At 48.4% G+C, this 26,705-nt stretch overlaps 1 protein-coding gene across 4 annotated transcripts in view; it reads right to left on the minus strand.

Annotated features, from left to right (window-relative positions):
• ALDH1L1 (aldehyde dehydrogenase 1 family member L1) overlaps positions 1 to 26,705 on the minus strand; it is a 685,374-nt gene that overhangs the window by 304,298 nt on the left and 354,371 nt on the right. The gene's annotated exons all lie outside the window — the stretch shown is intronic.

Raw genomic sequence — 26,705 nt, forward strand, 5'->3', positions numbered from 1 at the left:
TATTCTGAGGAAGCAAATCATGTGAACATAGGTCAATGGCAGTCGACCCGTCTCATTTTTTAATTAGGTGCAGAGAAGGGTTTTGTTGGTCATTTAGTTGGTCATGTGTATAGAGTGAAAACAAGAGAACATTTTTCAGCTGAGATTGAACTCATACATATGCCTGAAAGAGATACTCTAATCTACATATTTACTCTGCTAAGGGGAAGGTTGCCAATCGAAATGTTGCATCCAAAATGGAGAAGGATCCACACTTTCTAGATAGTCTCTTAAGTAAATTTGGAGCTTCACGCGTATGACTCTCGACATACCTGCTACATTCCAATCGGGAGATGTTATCCCAGTCATGTGTTTTTACATGCATTCTTTGACTGATAGTCTTGCATTTCTCCATTCTAAACACAGGGCTACAAATCCCAGAATGCATTGCAAAGAAAAATACAGGGCTATGCAATCGTTCAAGTGGAATGGAGCATATTTGGATGGATGGTCTGAGGTACGCAATACCACTGGGCAGACACACATTGGCAGAAGGAGCGAGACATTCCCCTTGCAATTTCTGTATTCTATGCCTTCTGACCGCGTCAGATTTCCTCCTTACCCCTTTCTGAGATTAAAGTAGCAGTCACCTCCATCATTTTGTATTACATCAAGAAACCTTTTTCTACCACACAAGTATTTAATTGGGCAAGCCTTTTAACTTATCCCAAGAAAGACTGCGATTTGCTTGCACAACAGGAAGATTCCCTCCAGACTAGTTTGCTGTAGAATGTTAAATTGTGGCAGTGCAGGAGACAGCCCCTTTTGTTGGAGACCCCAGCGAGTTGCGGGAGACTTGGTTGGCAGGTCTGTTGTCAGCAGGTGGTACAGCCTGGCGACACTGCGCTTCCTAATCTGGAATCAATGTATGCATTCTCTCTGGGCAGAAGCGGAGTTTACCCCTGTAAAAAGCTTTTTAAAAATGTTTTGTTCTGGCATTTATTGATCTCAGTGTTTCTCACTATCTCGGTTGTGCATACACCGTTTCCCGTCCCAGCAGCAACAGTTTGTCACCGGACGGTTGACAGTGCTTTATTGCCTTACGGTTGTTGTCGTTATACACACTGATATGAATGTTATATATGGTGATACATTCTTGTATGAAATGTATACACTACAGTGATATCGTAACAGTATTTTTCTTAGTGCACTGGAACAAGGCTGTGTGACGCCACTTTGCGTTTTGTCAATGTTTGAAAGGTTGTGTGCCATCACTTCCCGTGGTGTCATGTGGGGGCGAGGTCAAATGGCATCACTTCATGCGATATCCGAGGTCAAGGGTTGTGTGATGTCACTTCCGGTACCCCAGGCATTTGGGTGAAATGACGTCCCTGTCTCCCTGTTGGCACATTTGCTATAGGCAACCCAGTGATTGCTGAAAGAGTTGCCAAAAGATTTAATAAAAATGATATCTTGATGGGTGGCGAGTTGCCGTTTTTTTTTATTGTTCAATGAGAACCGCAATGACAGAGGTATCCCTGATGCAGTGCCTGGCATGCTATTTGGAAATATACATTTGCCCTCATTGGTTTCCTGCATTGAGGGTGCACTGTCTATATGGGAGAAGTGAGGGGGATGCGGATAGCCTGTTGGGATGGATAGGCAGGGCTGGGGTTCTGGCATACGGACCAGAGAACCAAGCTGCAGGGTTTAGGATTGTATTTGCCATTAATTCTTTGTTAATTATTGGGGTTTATAAATACTGTAACAAATGCAAATATTCAGCATCCCTACCAACCAATCAGTGGCCCACGCACAAAATTAGACATTGGGTCTCATTACATGTTTGGTGGTATCCCGCCGGTAAATCTGGTGGGATACCACCAAACAGTATTACCGTTACTTGGTCTGTCGGTATTACCACCAGATTACAAGTGCCGGTAAGGGCGGTACATCTATTGGATTTCATGGGAGCATTTGCCGGCCGGTATTACTGGCAGTTTTTGCCAGTAAAGGCCCCGATTTACCCCCAGTTCAGGCCCCTTACCGACAAACTCGTGTTTAATACTGCACCAGCCATCTTGGAAGGAGGTCCATTGTCATGGTCCCCAAAGAAAACAAAAGGGTCACTCTTTTTAAACCAAGCAAAACCCTTTGTATCAGACTGTCCTTAATGGAATGGTAGTGTTCTAATATCAGACTTCTATTGCACTGTTTTGAACTATTGCCATGTGAAAGGGAAAGGAGATAAATAGCACAAACAATATGGGTCCTGCCGTCTTTGGATAAAATCAAAGAGCATTTTGGGAACACAAGAATGACTCCTGATATTTAGATTTTACACATAGTCAAGCATACAACCCTTTTATAATGAACCGATGTACATAAAACACACTGGGGTTGGTGCTTTTTACAACACCCACCCTAACCTTTAACGTGGTTAACTATTAACCAGTTATAGTCATTTGTAGAGCCTGCAGATTTGGATGCTGGGATAAAAAGGCTGTGACGTCTGTCACTCCTTCGCAGCCTGTGAGGGTCCATATGAACCGACGTTTTAGAAGAGGAGGTGCTTAGAGGGTAAGCTGGATCTCAGGGTCAGGGCGTCTGTGCATCAGCTGTACGAATGCCCAGTTGCCAATGCACAGACATCCTTGGAGAATTATATACAGGATTTACTCAACAATTGTCACACCGAACCTATGCATTAGAAATAGAAAATTGGCATTTTTCAGTAATTTAAGAGCAGTAATGAACTTGGTGTAGCCAATGGTGAAGTGAAAGCACCAGTGCATTTGCATAGTCCATTATGGGCAGTGTACAGGTGAAGACCCTATTGCAGAACATCCTTGCGTTATAAAAAGGACTCGCGGCCATTGCCGACCCAAAGCACCCAAGATCATGGATGTCAAAAAGAGATATAGAGCAGAATGTAAACAGAGCAATTTCCAGTGGCTACCCATAGTGCAAGGGACCCCTACAAGGCATTGCCCTATATATTATTGCAGCGTGGAATTAACAAAAACGGACTTCTGCCACCCCTCTCTTTCTACCTAATTTGTGAACTGCCTCAGAAGTCCCAATTATTGAAACAAGGGGGGATGGGGGGAGTAATCACTGGATCACGATGAACACGCTTCAAACATGTATGGAGATATGGCAGGGAATTTAAACATGCAGGCATTTATTTCCTGTCTGGCATAGGACCATGCACGAAGAGTTCTACGATATTTCCCAGTAAAACAACTAGTTTAATCTCATTCCATCAAAACCCATCCGCTGAATAACACCCACATAGCCCATCTCCGTAGTGTCGCCCACCGAATCCCCTTCCATTCAAATCCCTACCCCTGCTATTAGCGCAAATGGGGATTTCAATGCATCCCTCTGTCTGTATGCCTAATGTGGGTTCCGCCCCCATGACCCCGCCCTGGAACCCAGCCTGTCCAGCGCACCCTGACCTTGCTCCAAGGCCCTCTTGTAGTAGTAGTGGTATTCTGATAGCAGGTTGTATGAGCACAGGGCTGCTACTGTGAGTAGAAGAGGCGTGCAGTTGTCTAGCCATCACTACTGGCAGCCAGTAGACCAGTTATGCTGCAATGAGGCAGTGACAGCAAAATGCGTCATAAACAAAGCAACGAAATAACTTGGCTCTACATTAAGTGGAAATAATGGTTTGAAGTAATTCATTGTTGGCACTGATGGACATTCAATATCTGATCAGATTTTAGTATACACTCAGTGTATCTTTTTTACTAGATAGTATACACTCAGTGTATCTTTTTTTGGGGCAAATGGCTTATTAAGAGGCTTGAGTTCTCAGTGCAGAAATAGAAGATTACATGTATATGAGAGTCACAAAAGCAATTTGAAGGCACTGGGCTGCAACTGCTTCATTACTGGTGAACACTTGTTAAGACAGCAGTTGGTGATCAGGTGCAAGTGGTTCTAGGTTACCCGTCCTATGCTGTGCCCACCTTCTTAGCACTACCTCTTCCTTTCTGCTCTTCCCTCTTAGATCAAGGGCGTCTCTCGCCCGGGTGTCTGAAGTGAAGGACAGATGAAGAAAAGGGCAATTCCTGTTTGAACCTGTTCCAATCGGGAGGACACAGGCCCGGAACCCCTACTCTGACAACTGGAAAGCACATGCAACATGTGTTTTCTCCCTCTGTCCCCACAGGTCATCCTCACCATCGTCAGGCAACACCAACAACATCGCCCCCTCCTCTAAGGCATTGCCTCTGCAATTCAGCAACCACATCAGCATCTCCCCAGAAAGCCCCCTCATCCCATCAGGAAAGAAATCAGTGGCAAGATGGTTCATGGCCCACCTCAATACAATGATAAATAATAGGAACTAGAACAAGAATGGAGGAAAAACTACGGCCACGCCTACAGAATAAACAAATCCAAGCATAAAAAAAGGAACTCTTAAGGCCAAAAAGAAATACTACGATGACTAAATCACAAAAGCCACCATCAGAACTATTCAACAACGTAAACGAGATGAAAAATCCCTCTGGATGCAATAACACGCCGGTATCTTCACAAAAAGTATGCAATGATCTCGCAGATCATTTTAAGAATAAAATCACTAACATACAACGGATCATACAAAGTAGACCAATCAACCAGACCATGCACCATTCCCTACCTATCACGGGACCACAGAACAGGCTGAACAGTTTTGCCCAAATGTCAAGAGAAAAACTCTTGAGCCTGGTAGGAAAAAAAAAAAAAAGCAAAGAAGGCTCCCAAATGGACCCCTGCCCACCAGACATCTATAAATCAATTTTTACACCGGGTACACTATTGGAATGCTACCTAAAGCTCTTCAACCTATCATTCTCAATGGGAAGAGTACCGCAAGATTTCAAATATGCCTACATCAAACCACTCCTCAAGGAAACAGGCGATGTGGAAGACCTCTCAAACTACTAGCCGATCTCAAACATTCCCGATCCATCAAAACTATTAGAGACCTAACTCTACGAAAATCAACAACTATTGGACCATGCGCAAGTTCGCTTCAGACCCATGAGAGGGACCGAGAGGGCTTCTCTCTGTATGAAATGACCTAAAGATCTACGCAGACTCCAACACAAACTCGGCACGGATACTACTCGGCCTCGCCACAGCATTCAACAGTCAGCCATAACATCCTCATCAAGAGACAAAGAAATAGGATCACTGACACAGCGCTTCTCTTTATTAAATCTCTCCTATCTGAAAGAACAGAAACAGCATGGATAATACCACTGAAATCCGCACTGTGGGACACCACTTGTGGAGTACCACAAGGATCCTCCTTATCCCTGCTCCTTTTCAACATTTATAGGACGCCACTAATCAACCTCATCAAAAGACACAGATTCACTTGCTACAACTATGCAGATGACACCTAAATCATCTACAAAACCAGCGATGAACAATAGGAGAACACAACGCTAAGAGACAGTTTCAAAGAACTCTACCAATGGATGAACACTAACAACCACCTCAAAACCAACCCGGACAAGAAATCATGATTACATCCAACAACCAAGGAAGCAACCAGTACATCCAATGGCCCACAGAACTTTGAACAACCACACCATCCACAGTTGTGAAACACCATCCTAATAAACAGTGAGCTAACCCTACAACCGCAAGTAAATGCAATAATCACCTACACACAACCACCTTCCACCTACACACGATCAAAAAGATTGTACCATTCCTCTCCTTCACGCACAAAACACTGTCCATCTACCTTAAGTCCAGGATAGACTACACCAACAGCTTATACCTTGGAATGGTGGATTATTTACTGCAGAAACTGCAACGTATACAGAATGCAGTGGCCAGACTACTCAAACTCTCAAGAAGGGACCACATCATTCCGGCACTAAGGATGCTACATTGGCTCCCAGTCAAAAAACGAATCACCTTCAAAACAATGTGCATAACACAAAGCAATTAATGGCCTAGCAGCAGAATTCATACAAAAGAAAATCACCATCTACCAGCCGACTAGATCACTCAGATACAGCAACGAAATCCAACTAAACCATACAGGAGGATAAAACTTCAGCATTCTCTTGCTTAGCAGTAAAACTTTGGAACTCCCTCCCCGAACTATGAAGGAACACCATCTAAACACCATCTAAAATTCAGAAAAATTATATAAACCTGGCTCTTCAACTGAGAACGGGACGGCAACGAATAAACACCCATGTACCATGAAATGAACACACAACTGAAAAGGACTGGGGAGTATGCAAGCCAGGATAGAGTGCAGGGAAGTGGAGAGGCACCTGAATGGGAGGGAGACCTAGTTGGACCCATCCCCAAAGAGTGTCAAACGGGCAACAGGGGAGAGAGAGATGGGTCTGACTTAATTGGAACAGAGATAAAGGGCCTTAGTTTAAAAAAAAGGTGTGAGGGAGACCACCCCCCCCTGGAGGAGCCCGTGGGGGTGGGGTTGCTGCACACCAGGATGTGTTAGGAGGGGAAGGGATGTGGGCAGGAATTGGTTTTCACACTGGGGGTAGAGAGGGTGCTGCAACTGAATAGCCCAGTTGAGGACCCACACTTCAGGCACACAACATAGTGGTAATTGTGGCACACCAGACCGCACGAAAGGGGAAGGGATATGTGCCACAGGGAATCAAAACAGAGGGAGTAGGAAATAGTACTGCCACTAATCAACACTACTAAAAAATCTCATCCTTCTGCATACACCTCTCAAACTCTGATCTTAACAAGGCCATACCTCTACAGCACAATAAACTGCAGGTATGTCACTACAGCACTACAACGACAACAACAATACAAACCACACATAGCCTCACCCAATGGACACATGGGGGCTACCAACGAAAAACACACCTACGCTAAGCAAACAGTTTAGGCCAAACTGAAGCTGTCAACAGCACCACACAGTTCTCTTTTTTCTCGCTCAGTCCTACTAATCTATCCCACCTGCTGCCCTCTTGTTTTACAGAATGCCACAGCGCCAAGATAACACACAGGTGGCAACAGTGCTCGATATAAAAACCTTTAACATAACATGTAACATATAATGTGTGCTGGTGTCAGACCGATAAACTGCATTAATCCTAATGTGCCGGCAGTTCATCGTTTGTACATGGATACGGAACATGTTACTTACCTGTAGCTATTGTTCTCCAGCATGGGTCTGGCATGGATTCATATGGTCATGAATATTCCCTGTCGTCAGGTCAGGAATCCTTGGTAAAAGAACAACACTCACTTACAAACTGTATTACTCCTCTAAACCAATAACTGACCTCTGGGTCATACTGCCCCCAGCCAATGACAGTCCTCTACCTAAGCCCCTTCTCTGGCAGAGATCTTCAGATTTGGTAAGCACGTAAAGTGGCAGTATGACCAAGAAGAGTCGCAGTGGTGTAGGAGGGAGGGTTTGCTAGACCCATGCTGGAGAACAATAGTGTCATGATCTCTGCTTCCAAAAGATCAGGACTTGCCCGACTCCCTTGGAAGCAGACCCATAACCCCGGTTCCGAGTGCCAGCCAGTCCCAATTGGGACCTTTTGGACCCTGTCCTGGCGCCAGTGGCACCAGGCTCATAAAGATGCCCAGTCCCAGCGCTGGAAGCGCTGGGCTCATAATGCTTGGGTGGACTTACCTGCAGCAGACCATGCTGCTTACTTACCTGCCAGTTGAACCCCTGATCCTCTTCTGTTTGGGACTACTTTTCCTGTTGGGTGGGGCAGGAGCCACTCCCTAGGTTCAGAACTCTGGAACTCTTCTGGAAAGCAGGAACTCTTTTCTTACTTAGGCGTGGCTGTGGAAGGAGACACCTAAGCACTACAGGAGGCTATTTAAACCACACCCGATGGATGAATCTTGCTTTGTGTTATTCTGCATTCTCTGCAGCAGAACGCTCATCGTGTCTTCTGCTTCTGATCCTGGGCCTAAGGGAACAAAGGCTTACCATCCTGGAATTCAGTCTTCAGCAGTACCTGTAAAGACAAAGAAAGAACAGGTTAGCACTACGGTCTTCAGTGGCAGCGCATCTCTTACCTGGTCCATCGGCTGTCACCAACACCTCGCGCTGCATTCCGGCATCTGAAAGACAAAGGCTTACCTACTCTTCGCATGCTCCAGAGGTCTTCGCACTGCATTCCGGCATCTGAAAGACAAAAGCTTACCAGCTCTTCGCACGCTACGGAGGCCTTCGGCGCTGCATCCCGCATCAGAAAGACAAAAGAAGGTGCGTTTAAAGACATTGGGCAACTTTATTACTCACGTGCCATTACTCCTTCCCACGCCGAATCCAGTGGGTATTCCAGCACCCTTCAGCTTCTCTAAAGCTCTGAACTTGTACCTGCAAGATAAAAGGGACAGTTAGTGCGCATCGTGAAGCAGGCTACAAGCGCTTACTTACCTGCTTCCAGGCGCTTCTATTCCTCACACGGGTTCGATCCTCCACTCATCAGCCCGCCATCCACCATCGCCGGAACCCTGCAAAACAAGAGATATCATTACAAAAGACTTTTAAGACATTTGAAGTGCCCAGAACTTACCGTTCGTGCAGTTAACGACGGACAGCAGTCCTCTGAGGTCAAGAGGCCTGCACCCTTATCCAGTGAAGAAACTGGTTACGGCACCCTGCCCCGAGGCAGATGGAGAGCTCGGCGTTCACTTACCAAAGGCGTTAACCTTTGGGGTTCTACAGGAGAAGAGAAAGGGAAGAGGAGAGAGGCACCCAATAACCCCAGTTCATTAATCCCATATTTTCTATCTGCAGACATCTTACTCTTCGAGTCAGACATACAGTGCACAGAGGTCCAGCCCAAAGAGCCAACCGTGTGTTACACATCACCTTTGAAGATACGGCATTCACCCAGTCAAGACCGGCGCCTCTGCGGGAATCAGGTGAGCGTTACAGAACACAAAGCCTACCGCAAAACTCCCACCCAGGCGCTATGGAAACCTCGGATACCGACCAGCTAGCCCAGTTACTTGGGGAACTAAGAGCAGAAGTGCATGCAGCCCGTCAGGAAACGAATGCTCTAAGAAGGGAACTGATTATTTCCAGGGAGCGAACAGACGATCTCGCTAGACAATTGCTACAGTCACAAGCCGGACAAACTCCGTTACCCGCATCAGGGGCAAATCTTCCTTCAACATCCTCTACGAACCCAGTGCAGATCAACCTACCTGGGAATGTACCTCTGGCTCCGCCCGAACGATTTTCTGGTGACCCAAAGAGGTTTGCAGTATTTATTAATCAGTGCCGGTTGCACTTCTTATGCCGGCCAGCAGCCTTTCCAACTGATCAAGCTAAGGTAGCTTTCGTGCTTTCGTACCTTAGTGGCAATGCGACAGACTGGTCGATCCCTCTAGTTAATCAAGATGATCCGGTTCTCCATGATTTTCAAGCTTTTCAGCTCAGTATGGAAAAACTGTTTGCAAGACATTCACAGGGGCAGGCCTTGGACAATGAGCTCCTTTCATTGCGACAGGGTAATCAAGACCTTTTGGCTTATATTGCGTCTTTCAACAGACTGATAGTGGAAACTCGATGGCCTGAGGACAAAAGGATTACGCTGTTTTATAGAGGTCTATGTGGAGAGCTCAAAGATGTGTTAGCCCAAGTAGTGAATCCCCCGCAAGACTGTTCGGACTATATTGACTTAGTCGTTCAAATTGACCACAGACTGCAGAACAGGAAGGCCGATCGTTCCAAGTTTGATGCTCGAGTATTTTCCAAACCACCAACTCCTACCAAAGGAGTAGACTCCGGGGAACCCATCCAAATAGGGGGCCTGAAAGGACCACTAACACAAAAGGAGCGGGAAAGGAGAAAACAGCTGCAATTATGCCTCTATTGCAGAAACTCGGGGCACTTTCTTCGAGACTGTCCGGTGAAACCAGCCAAGAAGGCAGTAGGAGCTGCAGTTACCAGGGTCACAAACTCTGAGCAGGGAAACGACCTTGCCCGACAAGAATAGAGGTCCTCTTGCCGAGCGTTAAAACCAGTTCAGTGACCTCGCATTTCGTGATACCTATGGTCCTCATTAGCCCTGAACATCCGGATCGATTACATGCGATTGAAGCTTACGTCGACAGCGGTGCCATCGGCAATTATGTGGATCATGAAATGGTTTTGAGGATGAATCTGACTCTTTGTCCAAAGGCTGTAAAGGACGTCATTACTACGGTGGATGGTACGGAGATAGCCTCCGGACCAGTAACGCATACCACCCAAGAAGTGACGCTAGTAAGTCAAGATGGACACCATGAGAAGATCGTGTTCGATGTGATCAAGGCCCTTCAGTTCCAGATTATTCTAGGAATTCCTTGGTTAGAGAAGCACAATCCTCAGATCGATTGGCGAGCAAGAACGGTTCAGTTTCCAGAATGTGTCTCTACTTGTCACCCTCGACCTGGTGTTACACTGGCAGCAATTTCCTCGGAGGCTCCCCAGTTACCTCCTGAATACCTAGAATTCCAAGATGTTTTCCGGAAGGATCAGGCTAACTCTCTACCTCCTCATAGGTCTTATGACTGCCAGATAAGCCTGATACCTGGATCTACTCCTCCTTGTAGTAGAATTTATGCCCTCACCGAGCCTGAGAATCTTCACCTCCGACAATACCTGGATCAATACCTAGCGAATGGGTTTATTCGTCCTTCCAAGTCCCCTGCTTCCTCAGCTTTGTTCTTCGTTCCAAAAAAAGAAGGGGACCTTAGAACTTGTATAGATTATCGCGCCCTGAACCAGATCACCGTTAAGAATAGATATCCGTTACCTTTGATCCCTGAACTCCTGGACCAAGTCAGAAAAGCATGCATATATACAAAGCTGGATCTTAGAGGAGCCTACCACTTGGTACGAGTAAAAGCGGGCGATGAATGGAAGACGGCCTTCCGCACCAAGTATGGGCTATTTGAATATCAGGTCATGCCCTTCGGACTTTGCAATGCCCCGGCCGCCTTTCAATATTTTATGAACGATGTCCTCAGAGAGCTCATAGATGTGTGTGTTGTTGTTTACATTGACGACATCCTCGTTTATTCTTCATCGGAAACTGAACATCGGAAACACGTGAAAATGGTCCTCGAGAGATTGCGTCAACACAAACTTTTCGCTAAGTTGGAAAAATGTGTTTTCAACGTGACTGAAGTTGAATTTTTGGGATTCATATTATCACCTAGCGGAGTGCGTATGGATTCAAAGAAGGTCGATGCAATTCTCAAATGGCCATCGCCATCCTCCGTAAAAGGTGTTCAAAGCATGTTAGGCTTCGCTAACTTTTACCGCAGGTTTATCCCCGGATTCTCTCGAATAGTCCAGCCCATCACCGCCTTGTTAAAGAAAAACAAACGTTTTGAATGGTCTACCGAGGCGGAACAAGCTTTCCAGAATTTGAAGACTAGATTTATCTCTGCACCGATCTTAAAACATCCTCGCCCAGAACTCCCCTACATCGTTGAAACTGATGCTTCGAGCCTTGCCATGGGGGCAGTTCTATCACAAAAGGACCCAGTAACCAATCAGTTGCATCCCGTGGCATTTTGGTCCCGCAAATTCTCGCCTCCTGAAATCAATTACACTATTACTGATAAGGAACTTCTAGCTATCAAGTCCGCCTTTAAGGCTTGGCGGCATTATCTTCTGGGGGCCCGACACACCGTTACTGTGATTACAGATCACCGAAACCTGCAATATTTGAAAACCGCAAAAGCTCAATCCTCTAGGCAACTCCGTTGGGCACTATTCTTTGCCGAGTTTGACTTCATAATTACCTATCGACCTGGTACAAAAAACGGTAAAGCTGATGCCCTTTCTCGGATGGGAGTGGAAGAACATTTGATCAATCCTAAACCTGTACCTATCATTCCCGAACAAAGAATTCTAGGTGTAATCGCCACACAATCCATAGAGGAAGTTAAGGATAAAGCCAGGCTACTGGTAACTCCAGCAGACACACAGAATTGGCATCTGCAGGGAAAGGACTTTACGGTGAAGGACAACCTATTATATTTCCAAGAACGGTTATACCTGCCCAGCACAGATTTACAGAACAAGGTAATCTCTTGTTATCACGATTCTTTAATGTAAGGACATCACGGTATGACCAAGACCTCGGAAAAGATCAAGCGCTACTTCTGGTGGCCGTCTTGGAAAAAAGATATCAGAGACTTCATAATGTCCTGTGGAGTATGCGCCCAAAACAAGAGTCAAAAGGAAAAACCAGCCGGCCTCTTACGCCCTATTGACATCCCGCCTCGCCCTTGGCATACGCTTTCTATGGACTTCATCACCGATCTACCTCCATGCTCCGGATACAATACGATCCTAGTAATCGTGGACCTATTCTCCAAGATGGCGCATTTCATTCCACTCAAAGGCTTACCAACAGCAGCAACTCTGGCCCGAGAATTTCTCGAAAACTTGGAAAGATATCCTTTGGATAGCCGAATATGCCTACAATAACTCTGTCCACTCGGGAACTGGGAAGACCCCGTTTTTTCTTTTATACGGTAGTCACCCTCGAACCTCGGAGTTGGATCCACTCCAAGATCTTGGAACACCAGCAGTAGACCACCTGCATTCTACAATCACCCAAGCCTTTAAGGAAGCCGTTTCTCACCTTCAAAGGGCTAAAGAACAATACAAGAAAGGAGCAGACCAACATCGGAAGGAAGCCCCCCAATATCAAGTAGGAGATCAAGTCTGGTTATCCACCAAATATCTACCTCTAAAAGGACCACGCACATTCAACCCAAGATACCTTGGTCCCTATTCCATCACTACCATAGTAAATCCAGTAGCGGTCAAGTTGGACTTGCCCCCTCACATGAAGATACATCCGGTCTTCCACGTCTCTCTATTAAAACCCGTGCAACCTCAAACCCGACTAACTACATCTCCAAAACCTATTCTAGTTGATGGAGAACTCGAGTTTGAAGTCAAAAGCATCCTGGATTCCAAGATCTCCAAATCTAAACTATTTTACCTGATTGACTGGAAAGGCTACCGTCCCCAAGAAAGATCCTGGGAACCTGCAGAATATGTCCACGCGCCTCGTCTAATCAAAAGATTTCATCGAACGTTTCCTAACAAGCCCAAACCCCCGGAGAAGCCTGGTTTGGGAGGGGCCTTGAGGGGGGGTGCTGTCATGATCTCTGCTTTCAAAAGATCAGGACTTGCCCGACTCCCTTGGAAGCAGACCCATAACCCCGGTTCCGAGTGCCAGCCAGTCCCAATTGGGACCTTTTGGACCCTGTCCTGGCGCCAGTGGCACCAGGCTCATAAAGATGCCCAGTCCCAGCGCTGGAAGCGCTGGGCTCATAATGCTTGGGTGGACTTACCTGCAGCAGACCATGCTGCTTACTTACCTGCCAGTTGAACCCCTGATCCTCTTCTGTTTGGGACTACTTTTCCTGTTGGGTGGGGCAGGAGCCACTCCCTAGGTTCAGAACTCTGGAACTCTTCTGGAAAGCAGGAACTCTTTTCTTACCTAGGCGTGGCTGTGGAAGGAGACACCTAAGCACTACAGGAGGCTATTTAAACCACACCCGATGGATGAATCTTGCTTTGTGTTATTCTGCATTCTCTGCAGCAGAACGCTCATTGTGTCTTCTGCTTCTGATCCTGGGCCTAAGGGAACAAAGGCTTACCATCCTGGAATCCAGTCTTCAGCAGCACCTGTAAAGACAAAGAAAGAACAGGTTAGCACTACGGTCTTCAGTGGCAGCGCATCTCTTACCTGGTCCATCGGCTGTCACCAACGCCTCGCGCTGCATTCCGGCATCTGAAAGACAAAGGCTTACCTACTCTTCGCATGCTCCGGAGGTCTTCGCACTGCATTCCGGCATCTGAAAGACAAAAGCTTACCAGCTCTTCGCACGCTCCGGAGGCCTTCGGCGCTGCATCCCGCATCTGAAAGACAAAAGAAGGTGCGTTTAAAGACATTGGGCAACTTTATTACTCACGTGCCATTACTCCTTCCCACGCCGAATCCAGTGGGTATTCCAGCACCCTTCAGCTTCTCTAAAGCTCCGAACTTGTACCTGCAAGATAAAAGGGACAGTTAGTGCGCATCGTGAAGCAGGCTACAAGCGCTTACTTACGTGCTTCCAGGCGCTTCTATTCCTCACGCGGGTTCGATCCTCCACTCTCATCAGCCCGCCATCCACCATCGCCGGAACCCTGCAAAACAAGAGATATCATTACAAAAGACTTTTAAGACATTTGAAGTGCCCAGAACTTACCGTTCGTGCAGTTAACGACGGACAGCAGTCCTCTGAGGTCAAGAGGCCTGCACCCTTATCCAGTGAAGAAACTGGTTACGGCACCCTGCCCCGAGGCAGATGGAGAGCTCGGCGTTCACATACCAAAGGCGTTAACCTTTGGGGTTCTACAGGAGAAGAGAAAGGGAAGAGGAGAGAGGCACCCAATAACCCCAGTTCATTAATCCCATATTTTCTATCTGCAGACATCTTACTCTTCGAGTCAGACATACAGTGCACAGAGGTCCAGCCCAAAGAGCCAACCGTGTGTTACACATCACCTTTGAAGATACGGCATTCACCCAGTCAAGACCGGCGCCTCTGCGGGAATCAGGTGAGCATTACAAATAGTTACATGTAAGTAACTTGTTCCTTCTCCAGCATGGGGTCTGGCATGGACTCACATGCTCATGAACAACAAATACATAACAGTACTACATTACACAACCACGGGAGGTGGAGAGGCTCAACAGAAGCAATTACTTTTACCTCTGGAACAGACGCACCTTAAGCGAACAGGTTGTGTAGCACTGCTTGGCTGACTCTGGACTCTCTCTGGAATCCCTGTTGATGTAGTAGGACCTCTACGTAGCTGCCCTGCAGATGTACAGCATTGGCACACCAGACAGGAACGCCGTCAACGCAGCGATCGCTCTGGTGGAGTGTGCTCTCAGACGGCCGGGCAGCAGTCGGGTCGCCAACCGATGACAGTGCGTGATGCAGCCAGAGAGCCACCTGGAGATGGAAGCCTGGACACAGACTTCCCATGGTTCACAGGACCAAAGTTCATGAATAGTTGAGACGTCTTCTGAAAACTCTTTGTGCATGTCACATAGAACTTCAGGGCACGAGCAACGTCCAGAGAGTGCAAGGCCCTTTCAGCTGGTGACGAAGGCTTCAGGAAAAACACCAAAGGCTTGTTGAGGTGGAATTCTGACGGGACCTTCGACATGAAAGAGGGGTGCGTCTGCAGCACCACCTTCAACTCCTGGAAAGTCAGATATGGCTGTTTGCAGGATAGGGCCTGGATCTCACCCACCCTCTTGGCAGAGGTGATGGCCACAAAGAACGCAGTTTTCCACGAGAGGAACTTGAGAGGGGACTGATGCATAGGCTCGAAGGGGGCCCCCATGAGCCTCGTCAGCACCATGTTGAGCTCCCACGCCGGGGCAGGAGCCTTCACCCGTGGGAAAGATCGAAACAGTCCTTTGAGGAACTCCTTGACGGGATGGTGGGACCAAAGGGAAGATTTTCCTGGAGACCTGGTGTAGCGAGAGATGGCCACTAGATGCACCTTGATAGCGGCATGTGCCAGTCCCGCCTTAGCCAAGGACAAGTATGGAAGAATCTATGGGGTCGTGATCTTCTGAAACCGGCACCATGTAACAAAACGCTTCCACTTGTGACCATAGCACAAGAGTCCGCTGGCAACTTGTATCCTGTAGGGCTGCAAGAGCCAAGCCCTCAGGATCAGCGATTCTGGGTAATGGTGCAGGATTGCGCCTCCTATTCTGGCGAGAAGATCCAGTACTACCGGCAGTTTGACTGGGAGGTGACGCTGACCGGTCGAGAAGGTCCGGGTACCAAATCTGCCTCGGCCATTCCAGGGTGAGGAGTATCATCCTGCATCGGTACTGTTTGAGTGTGTTGATTACTCGTAGCAAGAGAGAACAGCAGGAACGTAAACAGAAACAGACCTTCCCACGGGAAGGAGAATGCGTGCCCCAGGGTCTTCGGTTGGTGGAATCTGCTGTCGAACTTCTGGCATTTGGAGTTTATCACCGTCGCAAACAGATTGATCTGAGGCCTGCCCCACTTGATAAAAATGTGGTCCACCTGGTCATGCCAAAGTTCCCATTCGTGGCAGGAGCGCAACTCTCTGCTGAGGGAGTCAGTGATGGTGTTTTTGACTCCCGCCAGGTGAAAGGGGATGAGGAACATCTCTTGTCCGATGGACAAGTGCCACAAGTCCTGCGCCTCTTTGGAGAGCGCTGGGAATTATGTGCCCCTCCGCTTCCTATAACATCATGGTGGTGTTGTCTGTGAAGATCCTCACCACCTTGCCCTTCAGAGATTCGAGGAATGACTTGAGGGCTTAGAACACTGCCCGTGTCAGTCTAGAAAAATAGATACCTCTCACGATCAATGGTAATGTATCATGTTGGCCGAAAACCAACCGTCTCATGTACTGAACGTCAGAAATACAGACTCACAAGTTTAACCAATGTGCGGCCATTTTAATGTAGCAAGAATCGCCATTTTGTTCTCCAACGTTTGCTCATTGCTTTTTGTTCTAAACTGCTTAGCCGAAAGCTTATTCTTGTTCTGACTTGAGTGTCGTGTAGACCGATGAGTCCTCTGTCCCCAAGTGACGCACAGGGGAACTTAATAGAAACCCGCTGTGCGACCTTTGAGGCCACAGGTGGGAGATGTCTTCCCAGATCCACGGAGCCTCTGGAACACCGATGCTGCTGTCGAGAAGGAACGGGGTTAAGTACCAGGCAATCACAACACAGTCAGATAAACAAAAGGATCTAGAATGTCTTACCTATCTGGTGTAAGGTTAACCCAGGTAACCTAGTAGAGAGGCTCGAGGCTCAGTTGATGCGGCGGTCCCTGGAATGGTAGAACCGCAGGTTAGCGTGGATGAAGGGCTAGCCACCTGTAGGAGAGAGGGCTTGACTTGAATCCCAAGAAGGGAAAGGGCGTAGAAGTTCAGCAAGGTAACCAGGGATGATCCAAAGGCAAGTCGAGGTGAAGTCCAAAATCCGGCAACAGGTCAACAGTTCCAAGCAAAGGTACAAAAGGGGTGTCCGAGGGAGTCCGAGGTAGAGTTCCGTGATCAAGATAGCAAGGAGCAAGTAGTAACGCCAAACAGGGTCTGAAGCCAGCTGAGAAGCAATGAGTGTTCTGTCTCTCAGACCTTTATACTGTGTGTCTGGGAGTCATGTGACGTCTCTGGATCATGTGCCGTCCAACAAGGACACGTGACTCTGGATCACGTGACCGACGTGGTGACGTAACACCGCCCCTTCTGCCATACGCTCTCCAAGGCAATTGCCAATGCAGAAAGGGCTGCAATCGAGCCCGTACACCAAAGCTGGTACGGGGTTTCCGGTTCTTTGGGTTAACCGAATCACCTGAGCCTGGAACCGTGGGAGGGGATGGTGGAGATATGTGAGCAGTGTTCTGATGTGTAGCGAACTGGTGTGCAGAGGATCGTCTAACATAGCCCCCCCCCCAACGGCCCACGACCCCGTGGGCTGGACGGATGATCCTTATGGAAGCGGGTCACCAGCCGAGGGGCGTTCAGATCCAAGGCGGAAACCCATGAACGCTCCTCCGGGCCGTAACCCTTCCAATCCACCAGATATTGGAGCCTACCCCTAAACCATCGGGACCCTAAAATGGCCGACACCTCAAAGACATCAGGAGAGGACAGGGACACCGGTGCAACAGGGGTACGAAGGCGGACAGAATCGGGGCAAGGCTTGAGGAGGGACACATGGAAGACAGGATGGATACGCCAAGAACTAGGAAGCACCAGACGAAAAGCCACCGGATTCACTACCTGTGAGACCACATACGGGCCGACAAAACGAGGTAGCAGTTTCCGGCAACCCACTAGGCGAAGGTGACGTGACGACAACCAGACCCTAGAACCCACCACCAGAGGGGGAGCAGCCAGACGTTTGCCATCCACACGGGCCTTCATGGCAGTCTTCGCTTCCGTGAGATGCACCATAGTACTAGCATGTACAGCAGACAGATCCCTAAGACACGTCGTGGCCGCAGGATTCGAAGAACCAGAAGCATCAGGGACTGGCAAGACCTTGGGATGTTGGCCGTAGAGGGCATAGAAAGGAGAATAACCTGTAGCTGAATGAGCCGCGTTATTGTACGCGAACTCAGCAAGCCGCAAAGCGGCCAACCAGGAGGTCTGATGTTGCAATATAAGGCAGCGAAGATACTGCTCCATAGATTGATTCGTCCTTTCGGTCTGCCCATCGGTCTCAGGATGATATGCCGAAGAATACCTGGTATCAATGCCCAACAATTTAGTCAACGACCTCCAAAACCGAGAGGTGAACTGTGATCCTCGATCGGATATAATGACCGAAGGGAGGCCGAATAACATGAACACATGTTCAAAAAACAAGTCCGCCAAGACCGGGGCCGAAGGAATACCTTTACAAGGGACAAAACGAGCCATTTTTGTAAACGTGTCCACCACTACCCAGATGGAGTCAAAGCCTCGTGATTTGGGGAGATCGGTAACGAAATCCATAGTCAGTGTATGCCAAGGCCTGGGAGGAACTGGAAGTGGAAGTAGCAACCCAACCGGTCGGCCTCTCCGATGTTTAGCCTGAGCACACACTGCACATGAATTGACATAGCAGTCTACATCGCGCCTCATAGAGGGCCACCAACACCACCGCTTGAGAAGATCTAAAGTGCGCTCTTGACCGGGATGGGCATTAAAAGGGGCATCATGAGACCACTCAAGGGCCAGATTACGAGTGTCAGGTGTGGGAAGGAATAGACGTTCATGTACGAAAGGCAACCCATCAGAAAACACGGGGTCCCATTCTCGCAACTGGTCGGAGTGATTGCTAGTCCAAGATCGGACCAAGTCTAATAATGACAATGAAGGTGTACAAAGACAAATCACATGACTCTTTCCGAGAACAGTGTCAGGAAAGGTTGGCAACACGACCCCCCCTGGGGAACGTGACAAGGCTTCTGCTTTTCCATGTGCAGTGCCAGGACGATGCATGATACGAAAATCAAAAGAGGAAAAGAAAAGATGCCATCGGACCTGTCTGCTATTAATGCACTTCAATGAGGCCAGATCCTGCAAATTCCGGTGATCTGAGTAAACCGTGATGGGATGTTTGGCCCCCAGAAGATGATGGCGCCAAACACGAAAGGCATCCATGACAGCCAAGAGTTCTTTCTCCGTAACAGTGTAATGAGTCTCAGTACTGGAGAACTTACGGGAATGGTATGCCACTGGATGTAATTTGCCTGTTGTAGGACACGTTTGTGACAATACCGCACCAAGAGCAAAAGAAGAGGCATCTGCCTCTACTATGAACGGAAGATCAGGATTGGGGTGCTGGAGTACCGGTGCGGTAGTGAAAGCAGTTTTCAGAGCCTCAAAAGCCTCCTGATGTTCCCCGTGCCAATGGTAGGGTACCTGAGGACTAGTCAGAGCCGTGAGCGGCGCAACAATTGTGGAAAAAGAAGAAATGAAACGTCTATAAAAGTTAGCGAATCCCAAAAAGGCCTGCAAGGACTTGAGTGTTTGGGGTACTGGCCAATCTAATACTGCTTTGACCTTAGATTCGTTCATGGATAACGCCCCAGGGGTGATATGGAAACCCAGAAACTCAACAGAAGTTTTATGGAACTGACATTTCTCAGGTTTGGCAAATAAGGAATGTTCTCTCAAACGGGATAGTACTTCTCGAACATGCTTTACATGGTTATCAAGATCACGAGAAAAGATTAAGATGTCGTCCAAATACACAACCATGTAAACGTCCAGAATATCCCTGAATATGTCATTCATGAATCGTTGGAATGTGGCTGGGGCATTACATAGGCCAAAAGGCATGACTAAATATTCGTACAAGCCGTAACGAGTACAGAAAGCCGTTTTCCACTCGTCTCCCTCGCGAACGCGTACTAAATTGTATGCGCCACGTAGGTCAAGCTTGGTGAAAACGGAAGCATGAGTTAAATGGTCCAGAAGTGGGGTGATTAACGGGATTGGATATCTATCCTTTTTTGTGATAGCGTTAAGACGCCGATAATCCACACAAGGGCGTAAATCCCCCTCCTTCTTGGGTACAAAGAATATGGGACTTGCTGCTGGTGAAGTGGAGGGACGGATGTGTCCTAAACGTAAGGCATTCTGTACATACTCTTTCAATGCTTGTTCCTCCGAAGGGGACAAAGAATAGATCCTGCCCGAAGGGATAGCGGAATCAGAAAGTAATTCGATTGGGCAGTCATATGGTCTATGTGGAGGAAGTACCTCGGAAGAGCCCCGATCGAAAACCGATTCGAATGCATTGTACTCAGGAGGAATCCCAGACACCAACCCCCCAACAGTATGCGAATGAACAATCTCTGGATCATCAACAGTGAGTTGAGCTAATGCTCCTAAGGCCCGAGAAGGTGTGTCAGAGGCTTGATGGACCGGGAGACAGTAATTCTGACAGACTTCGGACTCGAAGAGTACAGTGCCTGACTGCCAATTGATCAGTGGGTTATGTTCACGTAACCATGGAATACCTAGTATGATACCAAATTGGGTGTGGTAATTAAATCAAAACATATGGTTTCTGTGTGTGTTTCTTGTATGTTCAACAAGAGGGGTGCAGTTTGGTGTCTAACAAGACCAGAAACCAATGCAGAGCCGTCTACGGCTTGGACATGTTCCGGTCGTGTTTTTACCACTAAAGGTAGGTTGAGGGAATGGGCCAAATCGATATCTATGTAATTACCAGTGGCACCTGAATCAATGATGATATTGACTGCATGAAGAAGGCCTGTAGAGGGACATAGAGTAGCCTTTACAGAGACGGGTTGGACACGAGCAAAGGCAAGAGAGGTACCCGGAGATGATGACGGGACACTCGACCTGTTCTCCGGATCTAAGGTCGAGCCATCCGAAAAACCTGGCTCTTCTTGGGACGTCGAGGGCACTCTTTCACAATATGCCCAGTAGTGCCACAATAAAAGCATGCATTGTCCACCCTTCTACGTTCCCTCTCTGATGTTGTGATAGGACTACGTAAACCTCCCACTTGCATAGGTTCTTCTGTACTGGAAGCAGGAGTGCTAGCAAGAGTAGGATGGGAGGAGACCCCCAATTCAGCTCTACGCTCTGATCGTCGTGCATCTACCTGCAAGACGAGATCAACCAATTCCTGATACTGAGTAGGCATAGAAGGGATCACTGATAAAGCATCTTTCATGGTATTACTCAACCCCCTATAAAAGACCACCGCCCGCTTGTTTTCTGGCCATGATGTTTCTGCAACTAGCTGATTGAAACGGGTGATGTATTCTATCAAAGTCCTTCTACCCTGAGTCAGTTCCAAAAACTCCAAATCCCTAGACTGCGCCTTGTGTCGAGTATCGAATACTCGGGACATTTCTAGAACCAACAAATCAAAGTCGTAAAGGACTGGGCTATTATTCTCTAGCAGGGGATTAGCCCAAGCGGCAGCCGTTCCGGCTAAATGGGAGAGGGCGAAGGCGGCTTTAGTAGTGGCAGTAGGAAAAGCCAAAGGTCTGCATAAGAAGTGTAACTTGCACTGATTAACAAAGGTTCTGAATTTCTTGGGGTCACCTTGATAGCGTTCCGGAGCAGCCAGGGGGGAAGGAGATGGGAGGATCATTGGAGTTGGGACTGTAGAAGTAGCCAAGGGAGGGGGTGTAGTGAAGGAGCTGGCATCTCCAAACTCAGGGTCTGCAGGAAGGGAATGCTGAACACTTTGTATGGAATCCAACCTTTGGTGGATCACTGTGTTCGCGGCTGCCATATCTGCCCTTAATATTGTAATTGCCTGGACTAAAGCAGCTATGGGTTCTTCCGTGGATCCCTGCATCGTCAAACACGACTATACGGCTTCTCAGTCTGTTCTGACTTGAGTGTCGTGTAGACCGATGAGTCCTCTGTCCCCAAGTGACGCACAGGGGAACTTAATAGAAACCCGCTGTGCGACCTTTGAGGCCACAGGTGGGAGATGTCTTCCCAGATCCACGGAGCCTCTGGAACACCGATGCTGCTGTCGAGAAGGAACGGGGTTAAGTACCAGGCAATCACAACACAGTCAGATAAACAAAAGGATCTAGAATGTCTTACCTATCTGGTGTAAGGTTAACCCAGGTAACCTAGTAGAGAGGCTCGAGGCTCAGTTGATGCGGCGGTCCCTGGAATGGTAGAACCGCAGGTTAGCGTGGATGAAGGGCTAGCCACCTGTAGGAGAGAGGGCTTGACTTGAATCCCAAGAAGGGAAAGGGCGTAGAAGTTCAGCAAGGTAACCAGGGATGATCCAAAGGCAAGTCGAGGTGAAGTCCAAAATCCGGCAACAGGTCAACAGTTCCAAGCAAAGGTACAAAAGGGGTGTCCGAGGGAGTCCGAGGTAGAGTTCCGTGATCAAGATAGCAAGGAGCAAGTAGTAACGCCAAACAGGGTCTGAAGCCAGCTGAGAAGCAATGAGTGTTCTGTCTCTCAGACCTTTATACTGTGTGTCTGGGAGTCATGTGACGTCTCTGGATCATGTGCCGTCCAACAAGGACACGTGACTCTGGATCACGTGACCGACGTGGTGACGTAACACCGCCCCTTCTGCCATACGCTCTCCAAGGCAATTGCCAATGCAGAAAGGGCTGCAATCGAGCCCGTACACCAAAGCTGGTACGGGGTTTCCGGTTCTTTGGGTTAACCGAATCACCTGAGCCTGGAACCGTGGGAGGGGATGGTGGAGATATGTGAGCAGTGTTCTGATGTGTAGCGAACTGGTGTGCAGAGGATCGTCTAACAATTCTGCTTATTCTGCTTCACTGTTACATTGTTGTTCAAACGCGAAAGAGCAAGGCCGCGAGGCCGGGAGTTATTTGTTGAAACGTAATGTAGGCAGCCACAGAGAGGAATTCCCAATCCCCTCCTGCATATAGCCTTGGAGGAGAGCAACACGGCATTTAATCATTTCACTGATGCCAGCTAGTCTCGTTGATATGGTAGAAATACTAGAAAGGAACAGTTAAAGGCTTGAATTATGCTTTTCTTACAGCCCCCCTTTCCTAAGCCCAGTAGAGCGTGCTGACTCCCAGGACACGAATAGCAAATAGGAGATAGCAAGGCCTGGAATGCGACTCTTCCCCCGTATGCAGCTTGCTCGCAAGAACAGAAGCACTGTGCTCTGTTCAACAAAGAAATATGTCTCTAGACTCGCAATGTTGCATATTGTTGCTAAAATAGATGTTCGAAGGTGTCATATTCGTCTAAATTGTCAATCATCAAACCCAGTTCAAAGAAACTATACAATGAGCAGTGTTAAACATGTCATGACTGATTGTAAGATGTCCATTTTGCATATATGTAACTGATGTACGCTATTTGCTCTCTTGCGTCCCTCGAGGTCTGGAGACACGCGTTGCAGGGCGTGAGACCGAGTTGGCCAACTGAGACGTTTTGCTTTGCAATAAACCCTAGCTTTTGGGAATACAACCTCGTGTCTGGCGTACCAGTTCGTGTGTGGTGATTTGCCTTGTTTCCACAACGCGAGGGTCCTCTAGGGGCCCCTTCACCTGCAGCTCTAGGATATTAATGTGAAGATCCTTCTCCTCCGCCAACCACAGGCCTCTGGCGTGCAGACATACAGTGTGGGCTCCCCAGCCATCCAGGGAAGCAGCCGTGGTGACCGTCTCCTGGTATGGGGGAGAGGGCTTAGAAACCTTGTGGCTCAGGTGACGGAGTGAATGCCCCCACCACCTTATCACCTGACGGAACTCCTTGTCAAGCGGATCTTGTCTGTGAAGCTTCCGGACACCTGTACCCAGCGGGCATCCAGGAACTCGTGAAGAGGTTGCACCCATAACCTGCAGAGCTGGATAACAAAGATACAAGACAACATGCCGAGAAGTTACGTGATGGTGCACACCATGGCAGTCGTCAGCGACAACAGCCGTTACACTCTCCCCAGAATGGCTGCTACTCTCTCCTCCGAGGGTGGCACTAGGCAGGAGACCAGATTGAGTCTGGCTCCTAGGAACAGCGTGTTCTGTGATGGTGTCAAGCAGGAATTGATTGAGCATGCCCGATCAGTCAGCAGCTGGGCGGTCGTCTCCATGTGTCCGACGGCTAACTCATGTGAACTGGCCCGAATGAGCCAGTCAGAGGTACGGGTACACGTGTATCCCCTGTAGACGCAGATGGGCCACCACCGGTGCCAGGCACTTTGTGAACACCCTGAGGGCTGACTTCAGGATGAAGGGGAAGGCCTTGGACTGGTAGTGCTGTCCCTGCACAACGAACCATAGGAACTTTCGTTGCTTCTTTTGAATGGGGACGTGGAAGTAGGCAGCGTCCTCCAAGTCCAGCAACATCAAGAAGTCTCCTTCGAGTTGGCAGAGCACGTGCTGCAACGTGATCATCTTGAATCTTTGGGACTTGAGGTACTTGTTGAGATGCTGCAGTTCTAGAATGGGCCATCAGCCCCCAGTTTTCTTTTTGACTAAAAAGTTTCTGGAGTAGACTCCGGAGCCCCAGAGTCATCGTAGAACCAGCTCCATCGCCCCTTTTCTCAGCATGGCCCGTACCTCCTCCAATGTGTTGCTCCTGCCGGGCAACCAGAGGGATCGGTGGACACCTGTGCTGAAACTCCAGGTTATGTCTGTGGGCAAGAGCAACCAGCACCCATCTGTCACTCGCTGACTAATACAGTCAGACTGCCTAACACCGTGGGTGCACGAGTGGAGGCCCGATGTCCTGGCTGGTTCAGTCCTGCTTCAGTGCTGGCGTCCTGACTGAAGGGCAATGGTGGCACTGACCAACTCTACTGTACACCTTGGAACAGCCTCTGTAGGCCTCTTGGATCATGGACCTGGAGGGCTGGCGGAACGACAAGGAAGAAACCTTTCGTAGATCTGCTCAACTTCCCTCTAGAGGAGCGAAAGGAAGGGCGGTGTTGCTGGAGCGTGCCCAGGGCACAGACCAATAGTAATTGGTTACGATGGTGGCGTAAATCCACCAAGTGTACTCAATGGCAATGTATTTTTTTTTTTTGTAAAGTATTTTATTGGTTTTTTCAAGAAAGTGAGAAACATTACAAACTTACAAGTGTGGTAATAAAGAAACGATACAACAAAAAAAAGTAACGTGAGAACAACCAAAACAACAGCAGTCTACATGTAGCGTTAATTATGAGATGTTTGGTGGCAAGTAAAAATTATAGTTCCGATGTTACAGGAAGCGAGGGGAACAGATTCGGGTAATTCCATCTCTGTATCAGTATGAAAAATCGGGTGTTGTAGGACGCTACAGTCCCTCAGGGAGGCTTATAGTCTGCCTTGAAGCGCATGTCACTCAGGAGGGCTTTCCAGGAGTCCAGGGTTCCACTTGTGGCTTCTCCGCTGGTTGTGATCCCGTCTTGCCAGGCCCTGGTTTCAGCAGTCGTCCATCTCGCCAGTTCGCTCAGCCACCGAGCATGGCTGGGGCTGTCAAGAATCCTACTCCTGTACGAGTAGCTGGGGCATATACTGTTGCCAGACTGCCTAGCAGTAACAAATGTCTTTATTTTAGGGCCCTCCTGTGTCCAAAGTGCAGGCACAAGACTTGGGACCAGCCCTTCTGGCATGAAATCCTCAAAAGCTGGAAAAAAGAACAGAAGACTACATTTCCCAGAGGCCCCGCGCAACCGCGAGCCTCTGGGAAGCTTAGGGACCACGCCCGTCCAATCGCGCATGCGCGCAGAACCCACGTGGATCTACGCTTGCGCTACAGAGTCTCCGGCAGAGAAGACGTGTCTCCGCGGGCTCCTGCAGGCTGCTGTCAGCGGGGCCATTCCCCGCCTGTGAACACTGCAGGTCCCGCTGCTCGCTAGAGATAAGTGCTTTCACTCGAATAATTCATTGGTTGGGAGCGTGGGCGTGTGGGGAGTTTTTTGTGCTACTCAACCGCTCCGACTCCGGGGTGAAACACCGCGGATTGGGCTCCGGCACCGGCACCATTAACCCTTGGTTGGCAGACTTGCATGCCGGACTCCAATGTAGTGGTGTACCGGGGCACCCGATGTCATTAACCCTTGCTTGGCAGAGTTGCATGCTGGATGCTATGTTGTTGTGAACCGGCACCATTAACCCTTGATACTTTGAACAGCAAGCTGCATGTAGACTCCCGCATCACTCGAGCTAGTTGAGTTCGTGAATGTCTTACGCAGTTACGCACCAAATTCACAGGTGTTTTATTTCTTGTAGTGGCAGATCGCCGACTACACGGCCTCGTTAAAGAACATTGGAGTGATCGATCCATGACAGAAGCCCGTACTTCTTGAAGCTAAGTGTCTTAACCTTTGTGTGATTGTATTGCTCTTGTGTTAACGTTTTGGGGGGCATTTTCCTGTGTGTGTGTGCTACGGTATAACCTATGAATCTATGAATCTGAAACCAGAGGAGCTATCTGGGAAATGTGATGTGGTATTGCCTAATGCATCCAAGCCAAGAGAAATAATCTGGGTGTTGGAATTGGTAAGCACAAGAAAGTGCTAAGGTGCATGAGTCTGGCAGTACCAGAGAGCCCACGGAAGACCCCGGAGGGCTGAACGTATATTTTCCCTGAACTACCCCATCCCTATCCAAAACCTCTCCCTTTCCCTCAACCCGGTTTACCTAATTCCCCCTACCCATCCAAACCAGCGGACCCTAACCCTCTTTCC

This window comes from Ambystoma mexicanum, chromosome 2p (assembly GCF_040938575.1).
Source record: "Ambystoma mexicanum isolate Mex_15411 chromosome 2p, UKY_AmexF1_1, whole genome shotgun sequence".
Lineage (NCBI taxonomy): Eukaryota > Metazoa > Chordata > Amphibia > Caudata > Ambystomatidae > Ambystoma > Ambystoma mexicanum.